This window comes from Betta splendens, chromosome 9 (genome assembly GCF_900634795.4).
Source record: "Betta splendens chromosome 9, fBetSpl5.4, whole genome shotgun sequence".
Classification (NCBI taxonomy): domain Eukaryota; kingdom Metazoa; phylum Chordata; class Actinopteri; order Anabantiformes; family Osphronemidae; genus Betta; species Betta splendens.
Window position 1 is genome coordinate 443,874 of NC_040889.2, and position 22,272 is coordinate 466,145.

At 42.1% G+C, this 22,272-nt stretch overlaps 1 protein-coding gene and 1 long non-coding RNA gene across 2 annotated transcripts in view; one reads left to right on the forward strand and one right to left on the reverse strand.

The window, feature by feature from the left end:
- LOC129604569 (uncharacterized) overlaps positions 1–22,272 on the forward strand; it is a 239,458-nt gene that overhangs the window by 27,526 nt on the left and 189,660 nt on the right. The window lies entirely within an intron of this gene.
- Positions 4,308–11,324, reverse strand: LOC129604572 (uncharacterized). The gene is made up of 2 exons (XR_008695579.1): positions 10,515–11,324; positions 4,308–8,057 (listed from the first exon to the last, which is right to left on the reverse strand). It is a non-coding gene; the product is annotated as an uncharacterized LOC129604572 (long non-coding RNA).

The following is a 22,272-nucleotide window of genomic DNA, read 5'->3' on the forward strand; positions in this document are numbered from 1 at the left end:
CCATAGCAGGAAAGTAAGCTAGCGGAGAAAACACTTAGATAACAGTGTAAATTAGCAGGACGTTTAATGAAAGGAAAAGATGCTTGAGTGTTACAAGCTTGTTTTGAAACTTTTAGCAGTCGCTATCGGATATAAAACGATAATATTTAGAAAAGAGCGGAGAGTAACGCTGTACACACACAGCGGCAGCAAACCTCAGTAACCGGAAGTGACGCGATACGCTTACCGTCAGTCAGCCGTCAGTCAGTTGGCATCAGTCAACACAAAGACAATCTGACTGTAACTGTAACCCTGATTTCTCACTGTTGGTACGGGCTACAATTTTCTTTACGTGGTATTCTTTTTTAATGCACCACACGGCAAGACAGTACGACACATGTACACTTTTTTATTTACGCGGCTCTTACCCAACGTGCGTCACCTTTTTCCTGTCCCCCGTCAACAATTTGTTAATTACAAATGAAATCACAGTAGCTGAAATGCCACGTTTCCCAAACATAAAATAAAAAAAAATAAAAAGGAATACTGACTAAGTGTGACAGGGCGGTGTAGGCCCGTCGGAAAGAGAAGATCACCAGGGGTCAGAGGATTAAAAAAGGTGTTTTAAAATAATAGATTTTATTGTACAACTTAAATCATTTGCCAGCGTTAAAAACCAACGACTGAAATAGTACACTAAAACAGGCAATGACCAATAGAAAAAATAAATCAAAGTACCAAACCAGAAACGATGCTTTGGGGAAAAAAAACTAAATAAACCAAAATACCAATAGCCCCGTTAAAACCACAATAAAATCAGAGCGGCCCAAGTGTAAAAAAACAGCAGGAGTCAAGGTTATTGAAACCAGCAAAGCCGCATCGATACAGTCGTGCAGTAGCAGCAGTTGAGATTATTAAAACTACGAAGCCGCATCGACACCGCCGAGCGGCAGCAGCAACGATGCTGAGGATGTTGAATGGTAAGTGGCAAGAAAGGACCGGCACTTACACTCACTCACGTTTTCAATGAAAAAAGAAACACTGGGAGCCGCAATATTATATTATTTGAGAACATTCAACATTTGTTTTTTAATCAAAAGATATAAAAGTCAGGGCTCAGAAGTTTAACATTTTATATTTTATTGACAAGATCATAGCAATTAACCGCATACCTATTCAGTCCTCGTTCTCTTTTATATGGAATACGAGCAACGATCAAACGTAAGCCTCATATTACTCCTTGTAAAACTACAAAAACTGTTCAGATCGTTTACAGACGATAAAACATTGTCGAGGCATTGACAAGGACAGCTAACTTGCTTTCCCCTGCTTCAAACAGCTGCTGTAACAGAGCAACCCGTGCGGCATCACCAGTCAACATGGAAACGCATTCATTGGTTTGTACACTTTAGGTGTGTGAACTGGGGAGGAGACGGCAGCAGCGACTGAAGAGCGACTGAATAGAGTTGATGTTTTCCCTGCTGACAGGCGCAATCATTTGATAATGCACTTACCTTGGCTGACAGTTCAGTTGAAAAACACACATCTATGAACTGCAGTTTCTTCCTTGATTCATCCATGATTATTATTCATATCCATGATTATTATGGAATAATAATAATCAATGCTGCCCAGTCTCCCACGGAGCTTTGTCCCGGAGCTGAAGTATTTCTCACCTGCTGATCGAGTAGTAGCAACACATTAGCATTTCTATGCGCCTCTATGGAGGAGGGGGAAGGGTATTGAAGTTTGCCTTTGCGACTGTGCGCAAACATGAGACAAAGAAAAGCTTGGTCAAACTCAGATCCAAGTCATCTGAGTACAAAACACATCACATATCATTCGATTGCGTGTTTCATTCGAGCGGCAGTCTGGAGCTCTCTGCTACGACTGCTGCCCCGCGACCCATCCACAGATAAGCTTTGGTTTAAAATTAAAACCAGAGGTTTTAAAACAGTTTCAAATCCAATTCAGTGTGTTTTTGTTAAAAATATTTTTTCTCGGTTTATTGGTTTGTAAGGCGGTGCTTTTATCCAAATCTGTTTGCTGCCCATAGCAAGAGAAAGTAGAAGCCGGTGAAGCTGGATGAATGGGGGATTGGGAAATCTAAATTTTGAAACGTACACGTGCCGAATAAGTCACATCAGCCACTCATTCAGTTACTATGACAAGCACAGTCAAAACAAATTCTCGCTTCATCTAGTACGGCACTCCCCCGTTTCTCTCGTAGCCTGCATTTGCAAATCCATACATTTGTGTATTGGTCACTCTCTGTCTGTACATATGACTCTGAAACACGTCACGTGTTTGTGTAAGAGTTCGATGTCTCCACCGAATTATAAGCAGAGGTAACAAGAGAACGACTTTTTGTGTTTTCCGTTTGTCTCTAAACAATAAAAACATATTAACTCCAATTCCGTGTCTTTTGTAAATGTTTTTTTTTGTAAAAACAAGTATTTTTGCCTGGTTTATTGGTTTGTAAGGCGGTGCTTTGATTAAAATCTGTTTGCCGCTCATCGCAAGAAAAACGAAAAAGCCGGTGAAAGTGGCTGGATGGACGGATGGGAAATGAAAAATGTTAAAACGTACATGGGCGGAATAAGTGATCTCAGCCACTCAATTACAATGACACACGCAGTTAAGACAAGTCAAACTGCAGTTCTGCAGACACAGAGTAAACGCGTACGAACAAACATGTTGTAATGCGTCGCGTCCTTCATGCGTCCTGTCAAAGTTACAATCGACAACTGCTGTAAAACAAATTCCTATAATTATTACGGTTATTTATGTAAAATCTACAACTACTGGAAAACATTCATTAACAAGTTGGGGAAGTTTAAAACCTAAATAAGCGGCTGTAGTCGCAGATGGACTGCGCTCTACGTCTTTACTTGGCTATGCGCATTCAAATTATATTAATTAAACCTCAACCCATAATCATGGAATTATGTGAAGCCAATATGTTGTATCAGATGTTAGAGCGGTGGGTGTGTACATATTCTTAAGAGACGCCTGCTATTTAAAAGACACGAAAAAGCTGAGGAGAATGAAAACAAGAACGTTTTGCTACTGTGGAACAGGTCTGTTCTAAACTAGACAGAACAATTATAACTTTGCAGTGAACAGAAAATAACTACGCCATCAAAGTTGTTGCCCTTCATACTCCCCATGTTTGAGCACACAACAGATGCTTAATAGTAAAAACTTAATAGTAAAATAGGTTTGGTGTAATATATATGTGTTACAGGTAGAAATGAACAGTCGGACTTCAGTTATGTTGTAGTGCATTGGAGGCTTCTGATCAACGCTGCGCCACCTGGTGGTTAAAACAAGACTGTCGTCCTGATTTTTTTCAGCCCGCTGCAGGATTAAAACTCGACGCACTCGCTGCACCATGGCCATGCAACGGTACTGCAATGAAAACGCTAGTCACTTTGTGTCAGGCTTGGGCAGGCGTCGGACCCACATGCACAGTACACAGACGTGTTGATGATGAATACAGGCTTTATTTCCACAATCAGAGTTAGGCGGTCCAGGTCATACACAAAAGAGCACGGTTTTAAAACACAGTCAAGGAGCAGGCAATCTCAGGTCCAATAGACAGGCAGGGTTCGGTACACAGAAGGTCACAGCGACGGTACAGACAAGGACTAGGCAAACTCACGGTCAAACGATCAAGCAGGGTTCTCTATCCAGGCAACGGTACAGACAAGGTTCAGTCAGGATTCGGCGGTCAAGGTAATCAGGATCAATACACAAGAGACTATACACAAAACGCTGGAAAGAAGTACTGGACTTAACAATCTGGCAACTGGAGTCTGTGTGAGGTGAAGGCTATATACCGTTGCTTGATTAATTAACTGCTGACAGGTGTGCTAAATGATCCGGGAAGTGAACAACTGAACTGAGAAACAGGAAGTATACAAAATAAAACAGGAAGTGGCATAGACGTGACACTTTGAACCGCTACCACTGTAACGACACAAGGAGGAAAAACTAAAACTTAAAAAAACTACATTGAGGATTGTAGACCAGGATTTTTTATTGTCTGTATAAAATGCCACCATATTTCTTTAAACATTGCATATATGACTAAATTATAATTTATCTTGCTTTAAAGTATTACGCTAATAAATGTGATTAATGCCCTTCTTTTTTTATTTTCTGAGTAGAGTGATGTGGGAACACCACCCTTCCAACATCATTTTAAACAAGCAATTAAGCGGGAGGAAGTAGACAGGGACGGTGAGCCCAATATGTATCTATGTCCAACATTCATCCCTGCATTGACAAAGTACTTCCTACCTTAGGCTGCCCTGTGGACTTGGGTTCTTTTTTTTTTTTTTTTTTTTTGTTCTGTTCAGCAGTTGTGGTGGAAATTTTCCATAAAGAAGTAGATGAGAGAGAGTTGTCCTTTTGTGCGATTTATTGAAATAATAAAGAAAATAAAAATAATGGGGAAAGCAAATAAAAAGCATGGATGTTGACATCAACAAACCAAAAAACCAGCTGGGGAGATCAGTGCACACACCACGAAGGTGTGATGCAAAGAGCCCACGATCCTCAAGTTGCTTCTGCCTTTTAACCCCTTTCTCTGGCTCTGGTGGAATGTCTCTCTGCAGCAATGGAATTGTTTGCGCCACCTTATCTCGCTGTGAGTGAGAATGTTTGCTTTCTCACTTCTGCATCGTCATGTCTTGTTATCCAAAGGAAGGAACACCAAGCTTCCAAGACAAGATGCATTCGCTTTAACAGCCTTGGGTCTGGTGGGGAGTCAGATAGGAAGGAGCCAGAGTCCGGGTGTAAAAGACAAACATATATCATAAATTATTAGTCAGTCAAATGGAGCATCAGATGTTTAGACTTGATGTACGTCAGGGCACAAGAGATTAGTTGTTTGTGTAAGAATGTTCAGTATTGCATCTAACCAGCACATGACGAGTGTGTTGGATAAGAAATAGCACTAAGGTAAAATTTTTCCATTACATTCCCCCCTTTTGATTACACATTAATCAAACACTAAAATAATAAAATTTTTCAAACATTGCATTTTGTAGTAACAGCCCTTACAAATGAAACAGTAAGTGTATTAAGTCAAAATTCAAAAATACACCTTCACATAAAATGCAAGTAACTTAGGAATAAAAGGTTGGGAGCTGTTTTTGGTGGGTAGTTAAACAAGAATAACCTCTGTATCGGCATGTGAAGAAAATGAGCCCATACCATCGCCAAAGTCATTAAGTGAGTTAGAGTTGGGGTTTTTGAACATAGTGCATTGTGTCATTTGATATGAGAGTGTTGCTGAGGTCGCACGCATGATGAGACCTCTAACCAGTGGGATAACGCAAAAACCAAACAAGAGAATCACAGCCATCTCAATGATAAAGGAAACAGCTGCGGACATGAGAACAGATTTCCATTTTCCAGACATTTCGTCTAGCCAATTTCAAGGGAAAGAACCTATACCAGAGTTAGCTGAAATTCTGAAGGCCGTGGTGCGCCTTCGCCACAATACCATTAGAATCAGTGTTATTCAGGATGTAAGTACAACATGCGTCTCCAAACATGACACAAACGCCTCTTTTCTCTGCTAACAACATGTCTACGGCCATTCAATTGTAATGTAATAAAGACAATTAATGTATGATAGCCATAGGTTTCCGGTGGGGTTCTGTTTCATATAATCTTAAAATAGATTTCATGCTTTCGGATCTTTAATTGTACATTTGCGTCTGGAGCGAATAGGAGATTCAGGGATTTAACCAGAATGATGATGCATATTGTTGCTTGTTTTGTCTTTCATCTGTAGATGAAGGATAGAAAATTTTTGTAGCAGTGAATAAAATGATTGTGAACAATTCAAACACCAAATCAACTTTAGGATATTTAAACTCAGTGTTGTTGTTGTTGTGAATTTTCTCATTCAAAAATAGTGTGTAAAGTTACAAGGAAACATCATATGATCAAGGCAACAATCCATGTAACATAAAATGAAGTCTAACACAACAAGGTTACAATTGATGTCTCGTAACAATCTGCTTCGTCCTGTTGAACAGTAGCGTTAGATTGTTTCCAACCTGTGTGTTGAAGTATTGACAGTTTGTTGGGGTTCTTCAGGTTGTGATCAGCTGATCACAGAGACACTTGGGATTCGTTATCACCGCCAGGTTTCCTCCCAATGTCGTCTGAGTCACTGTCACTCCCGTGATGTAAAGAGTCTACACGTCGTCCAGCGTCGGCAACTCAAGGCTGCTCGTGTGTGTGTTTTCTCAGGAGCGTGTGTGTAGATGTATGGTCTGATAGTGTGATTCACCGACGCAGCTTCAGGCGGCGCTTGGCTCGCACCTTTAGCTGAATGGTTAACGCAGCCTCGCCTCAGTGCATGTGTGAGCACAGCGAGGGTCGTCCTTCTCAGTTCTTTTCGTTAGTGGTGGTTTTCTCCGTGGGATGTGAATGGAGGGTCGTCTGTTGGATCCGGGACCTTCCTGGATGGAGTGGATCCAAGTCACTCTTTCTGCGATCTTTACAGTCGTGTTGGTCGTCAGAAGGACTTGGAAGGGACCTTGCCACCGTTTGGAGTCCCAATGCTTCCTCCTGAACTCCTTAACGATCGCCCAGTGCCCTGGTCGGATGGTGTGTAATGGTCCTGTCGCCTGTTTTCACCTGTTGGGAAATCTGAATTATGGGGAAAAGGTGTTTGGGCGGCACGGCTGCCATCAGGCCCAAACCAGACTCCATGGCTACAGGTGGAACCATTCGTCTGCCAGAGTCTGCGTTCCTGTGAGGTACAAAATGTTTAAAGCACAGGGAGAGAGGAAGGAATGGATAGAGAGAGTTGGAGAGAGGGAACAAGGATCAGGAGAGGGAGGGGTTGTTGGGCAGTGACCTTCGCAGCAGCGTCTGCAGCTGCATGTCGGCAGAAACAAAGTCGTCACTGATGGTGTGAGTTGGACAGTTACAAACAGCAATAGCTGTAGGCGGCAGGACAGCGTCCAGCAAAGCAGAACCTAATCATGATGTGAGATAGGTTTGCAATCAGACTTCAAAAGCTTCCTATGCTTCTACAGAGCATCTGTGGAGTCTGTAGATGGTAACAGACTCTCCTTCTGCTAGTTTACTAGCTTCAGTCAATGCGGTCAACTCTGCAGCCTGAGCAGAGTAGTGTCTTAGCAAAGCCAGACTTCAAGGCGGCCTCTTGATAGTAACGTTCAGCATGTTGAGCAAAGCGGTGTTGCATCTAAGCCATCGGGCTGTAGAAAGATGTAATCTATTCCAAAAGAATCTAAGTATGAGGACAAAAGAACAGAAGTCGTACAACCTGATTTCTCATCCACTGTTTGAGTGAAAGGTCGCGTAGGGTCAGATCAGAAAGACCCAAAGTGGGAGTCGACTGAAGAGTAAGCTTGAGGTCAGTGAACGTTGTTCAGCCTCAGACGTCCATGTGAGACAAGAAGTGGACGATGAAGACGTCTGCATCAGAACCCTGAGTGGGGCCTCAAAGACAGTAAAGTTACGAACGAAAGTCCTACAATAAGAACAAAGACCTAGAAAAGACATCAGCTGTTTTTACATGCACGGTTTAGGCAGGTTTCACATTGCTTTAACTCTGTTGGGTGAGATGGATTTGCCATCAGCTGTAATTACAATGACCCAGAAAATAACCTTAGTCTGAACAAACTGTAATTTAGACAGGCTCCTTGTGGCCTGTAGAATCCAATGATTCAGTAGCTTAGTGGTGTCTGCAGTAACGCTGTCTATGAGTTCTTTCAGAGGGTGATGTTGTTTAAATTGTCTGTGGTCAGATTTAGTCGTGATGAGCACTGGTTCACATCCTCTCATTAAACCTACATCATGTCTGTGTGTGAGCCACAGGGAACCAGGGCTTCCTGTAAGGCTGAGTGTTGGGTCAGAGCGTCCTCTGAAAAATAAAAACAAAAACAAAAGCATGTAATGTGGGTAAATACCTCACATGGGGTCAGAAGTCGTTCACCAGTCTCCACCCCATTGACATCTGTTCACGAAAGAACCCATGTCCTGTCATCTGTCTCCATCATGTTTTCACAGAGGGACGTGTGGAACTGTAGAATAAACATCAAAAATATTTTTGTTCGTTAGTAAAAGAAATCGCAAGCGCAGACCTGTGTTCGTCCCAAAAGAGGGAAGTTGAGGTCAGTTTGTCAGTGTGTGTGTGTGAAATCATAAACAAGCTGTGATGCAGCCTGTGTGAGGGCCTCAGTTACAGCCCCCCCTCAGCAGCCAATGATAAGAGCACAGCTGAGCTGAAGTTAACACCAACAAAAGAGGGATTATTTAGAATGTCTGTAGATGTAACCTGCACTCCGTCTGGAGTGGAAATCAATCAAATACCTAAACTACACATCAGATGTCTTCCTAAAAATTTAACTGGGCATAAGTTTAAAAGCAAAAATTAATGTTAAGGTGTCTTGCAGTCAGATGTTGCACAAGACAGTGAAACAGTAAGTTTTTCTTTAATAGTCTGGTACGTACAGTAATTATTATTACTTCTCTCTAATAGTCTTCTTCCCTCTAATAGTCATTAATAGTCTGTTTCAGTCAGTTTCAGTCTTCCTATGGTCTGTTTTGTTTTGTTTTTCTACAGTCTCGCCAGACGAACCTATAGTGTGCACAAATCTTTTTAGAAACATGAAGGATTTTATTACTGAATTTGTTGCAAGTTAAAATAGTTTAAACCCATCAGACTGTAAAGTCATGCAGCAGTTGTCATTTAGCTGTTTGTAATAATTTGAAAATCACTCTGGGATTTTTTTTTGAGCAGAAAGCGATTCTTCATTGCGAGCAGATAAGCATGAACATGAACTTGAGCGTGTATCAGCTGTAAGCGTGTTTCTTCATTGCGTGTATGAATGTGTGTGTGTGTGTCTGCGGTACCGTCTTCTACGTCACGTGAAAAGGAACCGTCACCTTCCTCCTTCCCCAACCATCAGTCTGATGTGAGCGCCAGTGGGTGAAGCCTTTCGATGGGACAGTTGTTCCTCGATGACAGACCTTTCCTGAATCCTCAGATGCAGCTCTATTGGGCCGATCACGTCTGAAGCCTCTCCTGTTGTTTCAACCAGTGTCTGCGTCAGAGCACGTCTTCTCTGCTGTTGCTCTGTCCTTGTTTTCCTTTGCTGATTGTCATAAGCAGGTGTCTGTCAGACACACACGCGTGTATGACAGTTTCATGGCCTCTGAAGCTTCAGACACAGTCCTTTCATGCTGGTGCAGGCCTTGTAGTAGCTGGTTCATCTGATGAGCCCAGAACGTGATGGCTGCAGACGTTGTGGGAGTCTGTGAGGCCTCCATGCTGTGGTCTGTGTCCTCCAGCTGCTGTGGTGTCAGAGCTTCCACCCTGTTCTGGTTGTTGGTTGGCGCTTCTTCTCCTTCGGTTCTTCTGCTGATGGTGGGAAAGGAGTCCAGATCCGGATTTACCCTCATCGCGCTCAGTTCTGCATTAGGAGAACTGAGGAGAAGAAACAATGGGAGCATTTGCTCTTGACATGACATGTGTGTGTGTGGTATGTGGTGTAGGTGTGTGGCGAGTGCAAACAATTCTTCCCCAGAGTTGTTATTTCCTTTTTTTTCTGTTACTCTCATCTCTCTTTTGTTTCTTTTAGGGCTTTAGTTTTGATAGTTTTGCTTTTTCAAATCTCATTTTTTGTATCTAACTTTTCTTTTAAAGGTGCATATGTCTTTTACACTAAGTGATTCTCCTTTTGAACCCATAACCAGTTTCCCACTCGTGGAAACATGAAACGCACTAATAACCATATTTACTTTTCACTTTTAATTACTTTTACTTTTGTAATGCTGCCGTCTGGTGGTGGAGACTTAGATCGCCCCAAACCCATCTTTCAGAGTCCCGGCGGTTTTCTGCCTTAGACTTTTTTGTGTTCCGGCAGAAACCTTTTTTCAAAATTTCTCTTCCACGGACGTATCGTAGAAAGGGAACCGCTCAGATTAGCGACAGGGTTCTCGGAAGTGGTCCCTCACCGTCAGGCCCCTCTAAGACCCGGGTCCCTCGTATCTCAAAACCACTTCCCCCTGCAAACGTGCTCCGTATTTCAGAAGCCGTCTTTTATTTCTTGTCCACTCCCTTTGGACTGCGCTCAGATCTGCACACTGGTCTGTATCCTCAGTACAGACAAAACAAGCTCGGTCCCACGAGCCAACCCTTAGCAACCACCGTCTCGGCCACCAGGGCAGACTTTGACCTAATTAATTTTACCCGAATATTAAAATTTAAAAATTATAATTTTTTCCTAATATTATATTTTGGATGTTTTCAGCCAAATAAATCGTTTTAGAAATATTTTTGTCTTTAGTCCTAGTTATATTTTCTTTTATGTTTTAGTCTAGTTGGGGATGTTTTAGAATTAATTGTTATTTGCCTTACTTTCCCTAAACCAAATGATCAGAGCCAAGTAAACCCGAATACCTGAAACCAATTTCAAACCTGTTTTCTTTTTTTTTTTTTTCTTCGATAAGTCGCAACAAAACGGAATCTCTCTCACCGGGGCCAAGTAGAGGTTGGATTTTGAGTTCGTTGGATCTCGTCAGAGGCGATCCAGACGGGTGAGCAGTCCTCCCACTCAGAACAGCTGTAGAGTTTTGGAGGCTGAGCGACCCTAGTCCTCAGAACTATCGTCCCTGGTCACACCGTCCAGACGACCTGCAGCGGATCCTGTTCGTAGACGCCAATTTCTGTGGTGGAAATTTTCCATAAAGAAGTAGATGAGAGAGAGTTGTCCTTTTGTGCGATTTATTGAAATAATAAAGAAAATAAAAATAATGGGGAAAGCAAATAAAAAGCATGGATGTTGATCGTGCACATCAACAAACCAAAAAACCAGCTGGGGAGATCAGTGCACACACCACAGAGGTGTGATGCAAAGAGCCCACGATCCTCAAGTTGCTTCTGCCTTTTAACCCCTTTCTCTGGCTCTGGTGGAATGTCTCTCTGCAGCAATGGAATTGTTTGCGCCACCTTATCTCACTGTGAGTGAGAATGTTTGCTTTCTCACTTCTGCATCGTCATGTCTTGTTATCCAAAGGAAGGAACACCAAGCTTCCAAGACAAGATGCATTCGCTTTAACAGCCTTGGGTCTGGTGGGGAGTCAGATAGGAAGGAGCCAGAGTCCGGGTGTAAAAGACAAACATATATCATAAATTATTAGTCAGTCAAATGGAGCATCAGATGTTTAGACTTGATGTACGTCAGGGCACAAGAGATTATTTGTTTGTGTAAGAATGTTCAGTATTGCACCTAACCAGCACATGACGAGTGTGTTGGATAAGAAATAGCACTAAGGTAAAATTTTTCCATTACACAGTTTAGCAAGCTGCATATCTTACGCTGAATGCCATATTATGATTAACAAGAGGAGTATATATATAATATATATACACTCTACTTGATTTATGGTTTATTTGATGGTTTATTTAGCTAATCCCAAATATGTGATGTTGCTGTGTTGGTGGACAGGTTGAGTTTCTGCTTTAGGGTGTGTATGCGGGAGGGTTGGGTGGGGGTTAAGGGGTGCAACCAGCTGCTGAAACCAAGCAGATCTGTTAAGTAAATCGGAGCAAAATAAATAAGAAGCAGGGATGTACCTTAGGCTAACACATTCATAACTAAACAACTGTTGTACCGTGGTTTACCTTGGAGATTAATACTAATACCAATAATAGTGTTAAGGTGTGTGCACCTACTCATACAAACATATACATATCATATACATACATATGTGCATTGTTATACATATCCCATAAAACTTATACAACTTAAATAAAAGTCATGACATACAACACCACAATTTCCATATTCACACATTATTGATATTGGTAGTGATAAGTATCAGTAATACTTACAGTTGGATTTGGAAAGTGTCCCACTACAAGGTTAGTAAGGCTGTAGCTTGATATTATTCACCCAAAGGGTGAGGCAGACGTTGGTGCATGAACAATGCCACTTGTGGAAGCCAGGGTGATGTGAGGGGCTCCGCCCCTACGCCCATCCAACAAGCAGAGGAAAGAATCCTAGCAGCCAGGGAGCCCACACACCTTCAGTTCCAGGAGGGCAGGTGTTGCGACCCAAGCCGCCCACACAGAGCCCCCCAGGCAGAGCCGTTTTCAAAGACGACAGCTAACCAGACTGGATGACTTTGTGGCAACTTACCAGATGACCCTGAATGGTCTTTTGAGAGAGTTCAGAGATTCGTTAAGGGGCAAGCAAAGGGTACAAAAAGCTCAGAAGTTTCTTTTGCTGAGTTAGTTACTTAGTGATGAAATTATATTAAGACAGATACTTCAGTATATTCATTAACAGTATACAATGCAATTATTATTGATAAAAGATTAATCGTTTAGAAACTTGCATTTCACTGCAGTATTTGCTGTGAGTCGATATAAAATTCTGTGTTTATACTTTTTTTTTTAGATAAATAACTGTCCAACATCTTGATAATACATTTTCCATGTAGGTATGATTCTAGGCTCTATGCCATAACATAAGAGTTTTAATATGATCTGGTTTTATGTCATAGAGACATCATGTAACTGAAGAGAAATGGAAACAAAGGAGACAGAAGAAGTGAGGTGTCTATGTGAGCCCTTTAGTCAAACCATTTGTAATACAAAAGATAAAGGTAATTATCTGTGTAGATTATTACATTTTTAGCCACATATTCAGAACATACACATGTATTTACATATTTTTTTCTTCACATGCATTATTTTCACTCAGACCTGAAAAAGACACAAACGCAGATACCCACCAAAGACATGGGAGAAGAGGCCCATCAAGATGATAATAATGGACCGGTAAATCATTCTGGCATATTAATAATTTTAAAAGCTGTGATGCATCAACGTAGACCTTAAACATTTCATTTGGCAAAGCAGCATACAGAGACATCTCTGGCAACCACCTTTCAAGATGCTGCATCTCAGGTGAGACCATCTCTTTTGTTCTTCTCACAATTATTTTCTGTGCCTAAGTGCCTATATTATGATGATAAATCAGAAATTAATAATAAATCATTATACAAAATTTAATTGCACCCAAAAACTATGCAAAACTATTAAACTAGTTAAATTGTTTTAACATAAACATTTTCGAATGTGTGTTGTCCAGCTATCAACATTGTGGCAAAAAGAGCGTGTCTGTGAAGGTAGTGTCTGTGGTTCCTTCTCAAATTAGGGACCAAAGATTTGTTATCCACCACAAGGAGCTGAGATCACTTTGCCCTCAATAGTGGCTTACAGGAGAGGTACGGTGTGTTCCAGAACTGTATAATAGAACTGTATAATAAAATGCGATCCTCCATAAATAAAAAAAAATAAATCTAAATTGTTATTTATACATTTCTTAGATCATTGAGTGCTATCTTCACAACACGAGATACACAAGATACACAAGACTTAATTTGGGAAGTACCATGTACATTCTCAACCGTTACACTGCCAGTGTGATCCTTTTTGAGTGGAGAGAAGCAGTAAGGAGGCACAGCCTGTTATGGGGTGCCGGATGTAAAAGGAGCACCTAAAACATGTTTTCTCACATTTAGATAAAGGGCAAAGGTCTAAATGTAAATGTTAAATGTTTGCCAAGTGTAAAACTGAATATTCGTGACATGTGCAAGTAGACTCCAGCCCTACCCTCAAACAGCGCTCGCTTGCAAACGCAAACTCAAAGACTTCAAACAGTGCCTGCAAACCCCGCCCACATCTGACCTGGTAACCATTTATATCATGAAAGTAACTTCGACTAGCTAGTAAAGTTAGCTAACTCGACCAGGGCCACATTAATATTCCATTCAAACCTACTTAACTCCCCATTAATGGTGTTCACAACGGAACAGCAGTTTGAAGCTGAGCCTCAGCCTGCACACCTGCTGTTACAGCCCTTTCAATCTCCGCTAACGGGAGGGAGTCGGAGCTGAAAGCTATGCTGGCTTCGACTTCAGGATTCTCTCCAGTATTGTTGTCCACCGACCCAGAGTCAGGTATGGGCAGAGCTGTGCGCACTGTTTGAGGTGTCTTGAGTCTATGTCACTGGGTCATCTGGGATCAGCATTACGAGCGCTGACCATCTCAGATTTCAAAGAACCCCACACTCAAACAGAGGGGAACCGACAGTGGGCCAACGACCTAAATTTGCACTTCTGTAGGTTTGATCAGGCAACCCCTCCTCCCCCTACGCTGCTGCATCCTCTCTCCCAAACATCTTGACAATGCTCCACTCCCTCAGCCCTTCACACTTCTAGCCCATTACTTCACCTCACCACCTCACAGCTCCATGAAGTCCAACACCCCTCACCCAGCCACCCTACCCTTCTCCGTCCATTACAGCAGCTCATGTGAGACGTGAGCTGAGGAGGATAAAAACAACAAAGGCAGCTAGGCCAGATGGCATCAGCTCCAGGCTCCTTAAGTCCTGTGCAGATGAACTGTGTGGTGTTATGGAGCACGTCTTCAACCAGAGCCTCAAGCTGAGGGTGACTTCAGACTTCATGTGTGGTGCAAGTGCCCAAGACAACACACCCTAAAGACCTCAACAGCTTCAGGTCTGAAGACACTGGACAGACTGGTTCTACGTCAGCTGCGCCCCATGGTGAGCTCAGCAATGGATCCGCTGCAGTTTGCCTACCAGCCTGGCATCGGAGTAGAGGACGCCATCATCTTTTTGCTCCATCGTTCCTTGGCCCACCTTGAGAAACCCAGCAGCACTGTGAGGATTCTGTTCTTCAACTTCTCCAGTGCCTTTAATACCATACAGCCAGCCCTCTTAAGGGACAAATTGGAGTCAGCTGGCGTTGACAATTACCTGTCAGAGTGGATACTGGGCTACCTCACAAACCGTCGCCAGTTTGTGAGGGCCCGGGACTCAAAGTGTCGGACACTCTGACCTGCAGTGTGGGAGCCCCCCAGGGGACTGTCCGGGCCCCCTTCTTCTTCACCCTCCCCACCAGTTATTGATCTATCATCAGTTTGATGATGACTCATGACACTTTGAAAATGGCTGAATGTTGATGTTCTCAGTAAAAACACACTTACACTTGCTCAGACCTGGTGTCAACCATCGGACTCCACCAGGCTCAACACTGAAAGAAGGAGGGGGTCAGATACATGCAGACATGGACGTGGCTCTCACAAACACATTGTTGTAGGACTGTGTTTAGCTGGAGGCTTGTAAGGTTGTAACTAACGATTATTTTGATAATTGATTAATCTGTTGATTATTTTTTAGATTAATCGATTAATCTGATGAAGAAATTTAAAAAATATTACTTGATTTTTTGCTTATTAGAAATCCCTTATCAGGTTAAAACTAAATTTTGATTTTGACTCTTTCAATCTCAAACAAAACATAAAATCCAGCATTTGAATAATAAAACTTCAATATCCAAAATATCTAAAACATAACTAAACAAAGCAATCAGAGTGTTGTTTCAGTGTGAAGATCCAGCTCTAGTCAACCTGACTGTGGGCAGTTCAAAGTGACTAGCGTTTTCACTGCAGTACCATTGCGTCGCAAAGTGGGTGTGTCGCTGACTAAAGATTATTAATCCTGTAGCGGGTTGAAAAAAATCTGGACGCTAGTCTCATTTTAACCACCAGGTGATTAGAAGCCTCCAATGCACTCCAGCGTAACTGAGGTCCAACTGTTCATTTCTACCTGTAACACACATATATAACACCAAACCTATTTTACTACTAAGTATCTGTTCTGTGCTGTTCTCAAATGTGAGTAGTATGAAGCGCAAAAACTCGCCATCAAATAAATATCGTCAAAATGAGAGATGATGCATGACCATCATTTTACAGTGTCCTCCGGTTGTCCAGTGGTTAAGCTGAGTGGCCACTGTCTTAGTTGAGTTGGTGTGAGTTCTATCCCTTTTTATTGCTTTAACTATGCATTTTTTTTCTGAACAACATAGTTGATGTCTTAGTTATTTTCTCTTTACAGCAAAGTTATAATCATTCTGTGTGGTTTAAGACAGCTCTGCGCCACAGCAGCAAAACATTCTTTTTTTTTCATTCTCGTCCACTTTTTCGTGTCTTTAAATAGCAGGTGTCTCTTAAGAATATGTACACACCCACCACTTTAAAATCAGCATATATATATATATATATAAACATATTGGCTTCACATAATTCCGTGATTGTGGGTCGCGGTTTAATTAATATAATTTGAATGAGCATGGCCAAGTAAAGGTGTAGAGCGCAGTCCATCCGCTTATTTAGTTTTAAACTTCCACAACTTGTTAATGAATGTTTCCCGGCAGTTGTAGATTTTACGTAAATAACCATAATGTTGTTTTACAGCAGTTGTTGATCATAACTCTGACGGGACGCTAGAATTCAGCAGATGTACAGCGACGCATTACAACATGTTTGTTCCTACGTGTTTACTCTGTGTCTGCCCGAAACTGTCTGACTTGTTTTGACTGTGCGTGTCATTGTAACTGAATGAGTGGCTAGGATCTCTCGTTACTTCAGCTTTTAATTTGGTAGAGACATCAAACTCTTAAAACTTGCACAGACCTTAAAGGTCCCTGCACATGCAAAATTTCTTTTTGGACATTCTGGTACATTTATGACTCCCTGGTTCATGTTAAGACACTCCTGGGGCCCGTTTCAAGAAGGAGGTTTAACAAACAAAAGTTGATTTACACTGAGTTTGCAAACCTGGAGTTTTCGGTTTCAGAACAGCTGATAAGAGTTGGTTTAAGCAACTCTGAGTTGAGTTAAGCATGTGCACCGCTACGATACAAAGCCCTGATCAATGGAGTGAAGATATTACAATACACCATGGCAATAGGACAACAAAAGACGTCTGGAAATGGATATGACCTCAAGCATATAGCGACTACGAGTCTATATTCCGTAGAAAAACAACATGGCTGCAGCGGCGAAAGAGAAAGAATTAGCTTGGAAGAAAATAGCTACTCGAGTCAATGCGTAAGTTTACATTTTAATCATACGGTGTTCAGCGTAACTAATTACTAAATATTTTAGTATTGTTGTTATATTTCACTTGTAAAGTAAGGACTTGTAAAGTAATTGTTCACTCACCTAAGAAGTTTCTTCAGTCATTGCATAAAATACTGATGTTTGTATGAATTAAAGGTGCAGTGTTACAGAGGCAGCCGGTAAAAGTGTCTACCCCCACCGTGTTTGGGTTTCAAATCTGCCGCGTCAGTGGCGGGTTTGTACTGCGGGAGGAGTGTGTTACGTCCTTCTGGCCTGTAGGTGGCGATTGACTCCCACTCTTGGTCCTAAAACATCATAGTTGCTTACGTCATATAGCCTCTTGTAGAACAACCAATGATCAGGTCTTGGGTGGCCTAGTGGTTAATGTGCATGGCCACAACGTTTTTTTTTTTGTCCGGGGTTCGAGTCTGAGTGGAAGCAGTTTTTTTATTTTAATTATTGGAAAAACAGCGTCTCATCATCATCATGTGATCACAAGATGACAACGTTGTATTACTTAGTGCATGAATCGCCAAGACCATGAACCGCTGGTCGCGTTATAGTATGAAGTTATGAACGTAAGTAAATTATGGCAAATTATGGCAGTTTAAAACCGAAAATAGGAAGCTGAACGGTGCGTCCTCCCGCGTGCAGCGTTCGATTTGTGGCAGACAAGCTACTGTAACCCTGATTTCTTGCTGTTGGTACGGGCAATTTTCTTTACGTGGTATTCTTTTTTAATGCACCACACGGCAAGACAGTACGACACATGTACACTTTTGTCTTTACGCCGCTCTCACCCAACGCGCGTCACATTTTCCTGTCCCCCGTCAACAAGGACAGGTAGGAACTAATGTTGATGACAAATAAAATCACAGTAGCTGAAATGTCACGTTTCCCAAACATAAAATAAAAAAAATAAAAAGGAATACTAACTAAGGTTACACTACTACAATTTAAAAAAGTGAATAAGGATGATCTAGACCAGAGGTCTGCCACCGGTAACACCCACGTTTTAAATGAAAAAAACAAACACTGGGAGCCGCGGAGGGCGGCAATATTATATTATTTGAGAACATTCAACATTTGTTTTTTAATCCAAAGAAGACATAAAAGTCGGGGCTAAGAGATCTAGCCGATGATAAAACATTGTCAAGGCATCGTGGACGTGGATGGCCACGCCCATTTTCATTCAACAGACGGACATGAAAGAGGGAATCACGAAATAAACAGCTGGTTAACTTTGTGGGAACATGGCTGTAGCTCTGCAATGACTTTATGTGGTACAGGTGAAAGCAGTAATAACGAAATAAACAGCTGGTTAACTTCGTAGGAACACCTTGTAGTAGGAACTGGTATATTTAGAAAACCCAGTAGTCCTAGTGTTAAGGTGTGTGAACTGGGGAGGAGACGGCAGCAGCGACTGAAGAGCGACTGAATAGAGTTGATGTCTTCCCCTCTGACAGGCGCATTCATTTGATAATGCACGACCTTGGCTGACAGTTCAGTTGAAAAACACACTGAATCTTTATTAAACCGTCCCTGAATAACGTCTATGAACTGCAGTTTCTTCCTTGATTATCCATGATTATTATGAAAGAAGCGCAAATCTTCGCCAGTCCAAATTGTGCAATTAATACTGTGTTTACAATAAAGGTAATAAATAATAATATTAGTATTTTCATTTTAAAAAGCACTGCATATTTTAAATGAATGTCGAAGTGCTACAAATAACTTAGATCAGAAAGCTACGATAAATCCCTACGTTTATTTAACATGTAGAACAAACTACTTGCTGCATTAATGAGTCCTAGACCTGCAGCTGATCACGCCGCCCGATGCTGCTCAGTCTCCCACGGAGCTTTGTCCCGGAGCTGAAGTATTTCTCACATGCTGATCGAGTGGTAGCAACACATTAGCATGTCTATGCGCCTCTACGGAGGAGGGGAGTGATGAGAAGTTTGCCTTTGTGACTGTGAGCAAACATGAGACAAGCAAAAGCTTGGTCGAACTCAGAGTCAAGTCATCTGAGTACGAAACACATCACATATCATTCGATCTCGTGTTTCATTCGAGTGGCAGTCGGGAGCTCTGTGCTAAGACTGCTGCCCCGCGACCCGTCCACGGATGAGCTTCCATTAAAAATTAAAAGCAGAGGTTTTTTGTTTTTCGTTTTTCTCTAAACGAAAAAACAGCTTAAAACTCAAGTCCGTTCATTCAGGATAGATGGACGGATGTGAAATCAAAGTTTTGAAACGTACACGGGAGAATAAGTCACATCAGCCACTCATTCAGTTACAATGACACGCACAGTCAAAACAAATTCTCGCTACATCTCGTGCACCACTGCCCCGTTCCTCTCGTAGCTTGCATTTGCACATCCACACATTTGTGTATTGGTCACTCTCTGTCTGGACTCATGACTCCGAAACACGTCACGTGTTTGTGTAAGAGGTTGATGTCGCCACCAAATTATAAGCAGAGGTAACGATAGAACGACTTTTTGTTTTCCGTTTGTCTCTAAACAATAAAAACATATTAACTCCAATTCCGTGTCTTTTTGTAAAAAACAAATATTTTTGCCTGTTTTATTGGTTTGTAAGGCGGTGCTTTGATTAACCACCACCATCTCCTTCGTTTTCCCTACATTGATCAGGAGGTGGTTCCGCTGGCACCAGTCCACAAAGTTCTGAGTGAGTCCTCTGTACTCTGCATCGTACTCATCGGTGATCAGTCCGACGATCGCAGAGTCATCAGAGAACTTCTGCAGAACACAGCTGTCCGTGTTGTGTCTGAAGTCTGACGTGTAGAGGGTGAAAAGGAAGGGGGCCAGTACAGTCCCCTGTGGGGCCCCCACACTGCAGGTCAGAATGTCAGACACACAGTCCCTGGCTCTCACAAACTGAGGCCTGTTTGTGAGATAGTCCATAATCCACTCCGTCAGATGAAGGTCCACACCAGCCTCCTCCAGTTTGTGTTTCAGACGCATCGGCTGGATGGTGTTGAAGGCACTGGAGAAGTCAAAGAACATGATCCTCACAGTGCTGCCGGGCTTCTCTAGGTGGGAAAGGGCTCGATGTAGGAGGAAGATGACAGCGTCGTCTACTCCTATGCCGTGTCGGTAGGCGAACTGCAGCGGGTCCAGGTAGGTTCCCACTGCAGAGCGGAGGTTACCCAGGACCAGTCTCTCCAGTGTCTTCATCAGGTGTGATGTCAGAGCCACTGGTCTGAAGCTGCTGGGGTCTTTGGCGTGCTGTGTCTTGGGCACTGGTACCACGCAGGAGGTCTTCCAGAGCTGTGGTACCACCCTCAGCTTGAGGCTCAGGTTGAAGACATGCTCCATAACTCCACACAGTTCGCCTGCACAGGACTTAAGGAGTCTGGAGCTGATGCCGTCTGGTCCAGCTGCTTTCCTGGCCTTGATCTTCCTGAGCTCACTTCTCACCTGGGTGCTGGAGAAGGATAGGGGTGGAGGGAGTGTCTTAGTGTGGTGTGAAGTGAGGGGTTGAGGAAGTGACTCAGTGTGGTGTGAAGTGAGGGGGTGTGGTTGGGATGAGTCACCAGTCGTCAGGGCTGATTTCTGGCGTCCTGTCAAAATTACGACCGACAACTGCTGTAAAACAAATTCCTATGATTATTACGGTTATTTACGTAAAATCTACGACTATTGGAAAACATTAATTAACAAGTTGTGGAAGTTTAAAACCTAAATAAGCGGCTGTAGTCGCAGATGGACTGCGCTCTACGTCTTTACTTGCGCATTCAAATTATATTAATTAAACCGCGACGCATAATCATGGTATTATGTGAAGTCAATGTGTTGTATCGGATGTTAGAGCGGTGGGTGTGTACATATTTTTAAGAGACGCCTTCTATTTAAAGACACGAAAAAGCTGAGGAGAATGAAAACAAGATGTGTTGCTGCTGTGGCGCTGCCTGTTTTAAACCACACAGAACAATTATAACTTCGCAGTGAACAGAAAACAGCTAAGCCATCAACAAGTTGTTGCCCTTCATACTCCCCATGTTTTAGCACACAACAGATACTTAATAGTAAAATAGGTCTGGTGTAATATCTGTGTGACAGGTAGAAATGAACAGTCGGACCTCAGTTACGCTGTAGTGCTTTGGAGGCTTCTTCAACGCTGCGCCACTTGGTGGTTAAAACGAGACTAGCGTCCTGATTTTTTCCAGCCGGCTGCAGGATTAAAAATCTTTAGTCAGCGACGCACTCGCTGCGCCGTGGCGACGCGTCGGTACTGCAGTAAAAACCCTAGTCACTTTGAACCGCTGCCACTGTATGTCTATGCATTTTTAAAATTCCTGTTGTGGTTGATGTGGGATTTGTAAAGTAATGATAATATAATAATCCAATACGTTTTATGGAAAGAAATTATTACATTAATCTAGTTAGGTTTTTAAAGTTACGCAAAACACATTTAATATTATAAGAATTTAATTTTAATTTTTATGTAGGCGCAATCCTGCAGACATAAAAGAATGTGGCTAAAAATGAAATGTAAAAACATAATTCAAACAGGTAAGGCACAATCATGTCATGTGTGTAGACTACCTGACTTTACAACAATTGACATATTATTAATAACTAAATAGCGTGTAGAGTATAGCAGTGCAGCAGTATTTTCAACATGGCTGTAATGTTTTCACACAGTTAAATCATTTTACTTCTACTCAGCCAACAGAAAGAAGGCAGAGGCTAAAACAACTGGTGGAGGACCTGCACCTCCACCACTGACGCATGCAGAGGAGAAGGCCCTCAGCACTGGAAAGCAGAGGCTGAAGGAATTCCTGGAGGGAGTTCATCAGAACCAGTCACTCCCCATGATACAAGTGCATTTGTAAAATGTAAGAGGCCTACCTATATATTTGATTTTTTTACATAGGCTACTTTTGATATATCCATTTCTTAGACTCTGGTTTGGGTTCTCTGTTGGTCTTAACAGATTCCGATGGTAATATATGAATCCTCCTGTCACAACAGAAACCCAGGATGTTGTGAGTATACTACTAAATAAAGCTTAAATTATGATAAGCAGTATTATAAAGTGTAATATTAATACAGTTTATAAACATCACATGATTTCTGATGTTTGTGTTGCGTAGCCTAAAGGATGTAACTTGATCTCCAAGTATAGTGACTTTATTATCTCCCCTCTGTCCCAGAGTGTGGAAGAACAGCAGGAGGAGGGTCCGTCACATTCTGCTGCACAGATGCACACAATTCAGTGATGTTCAGTAAACGCTAGAGTTCAATTCTGTAAGAGTAATGAGGA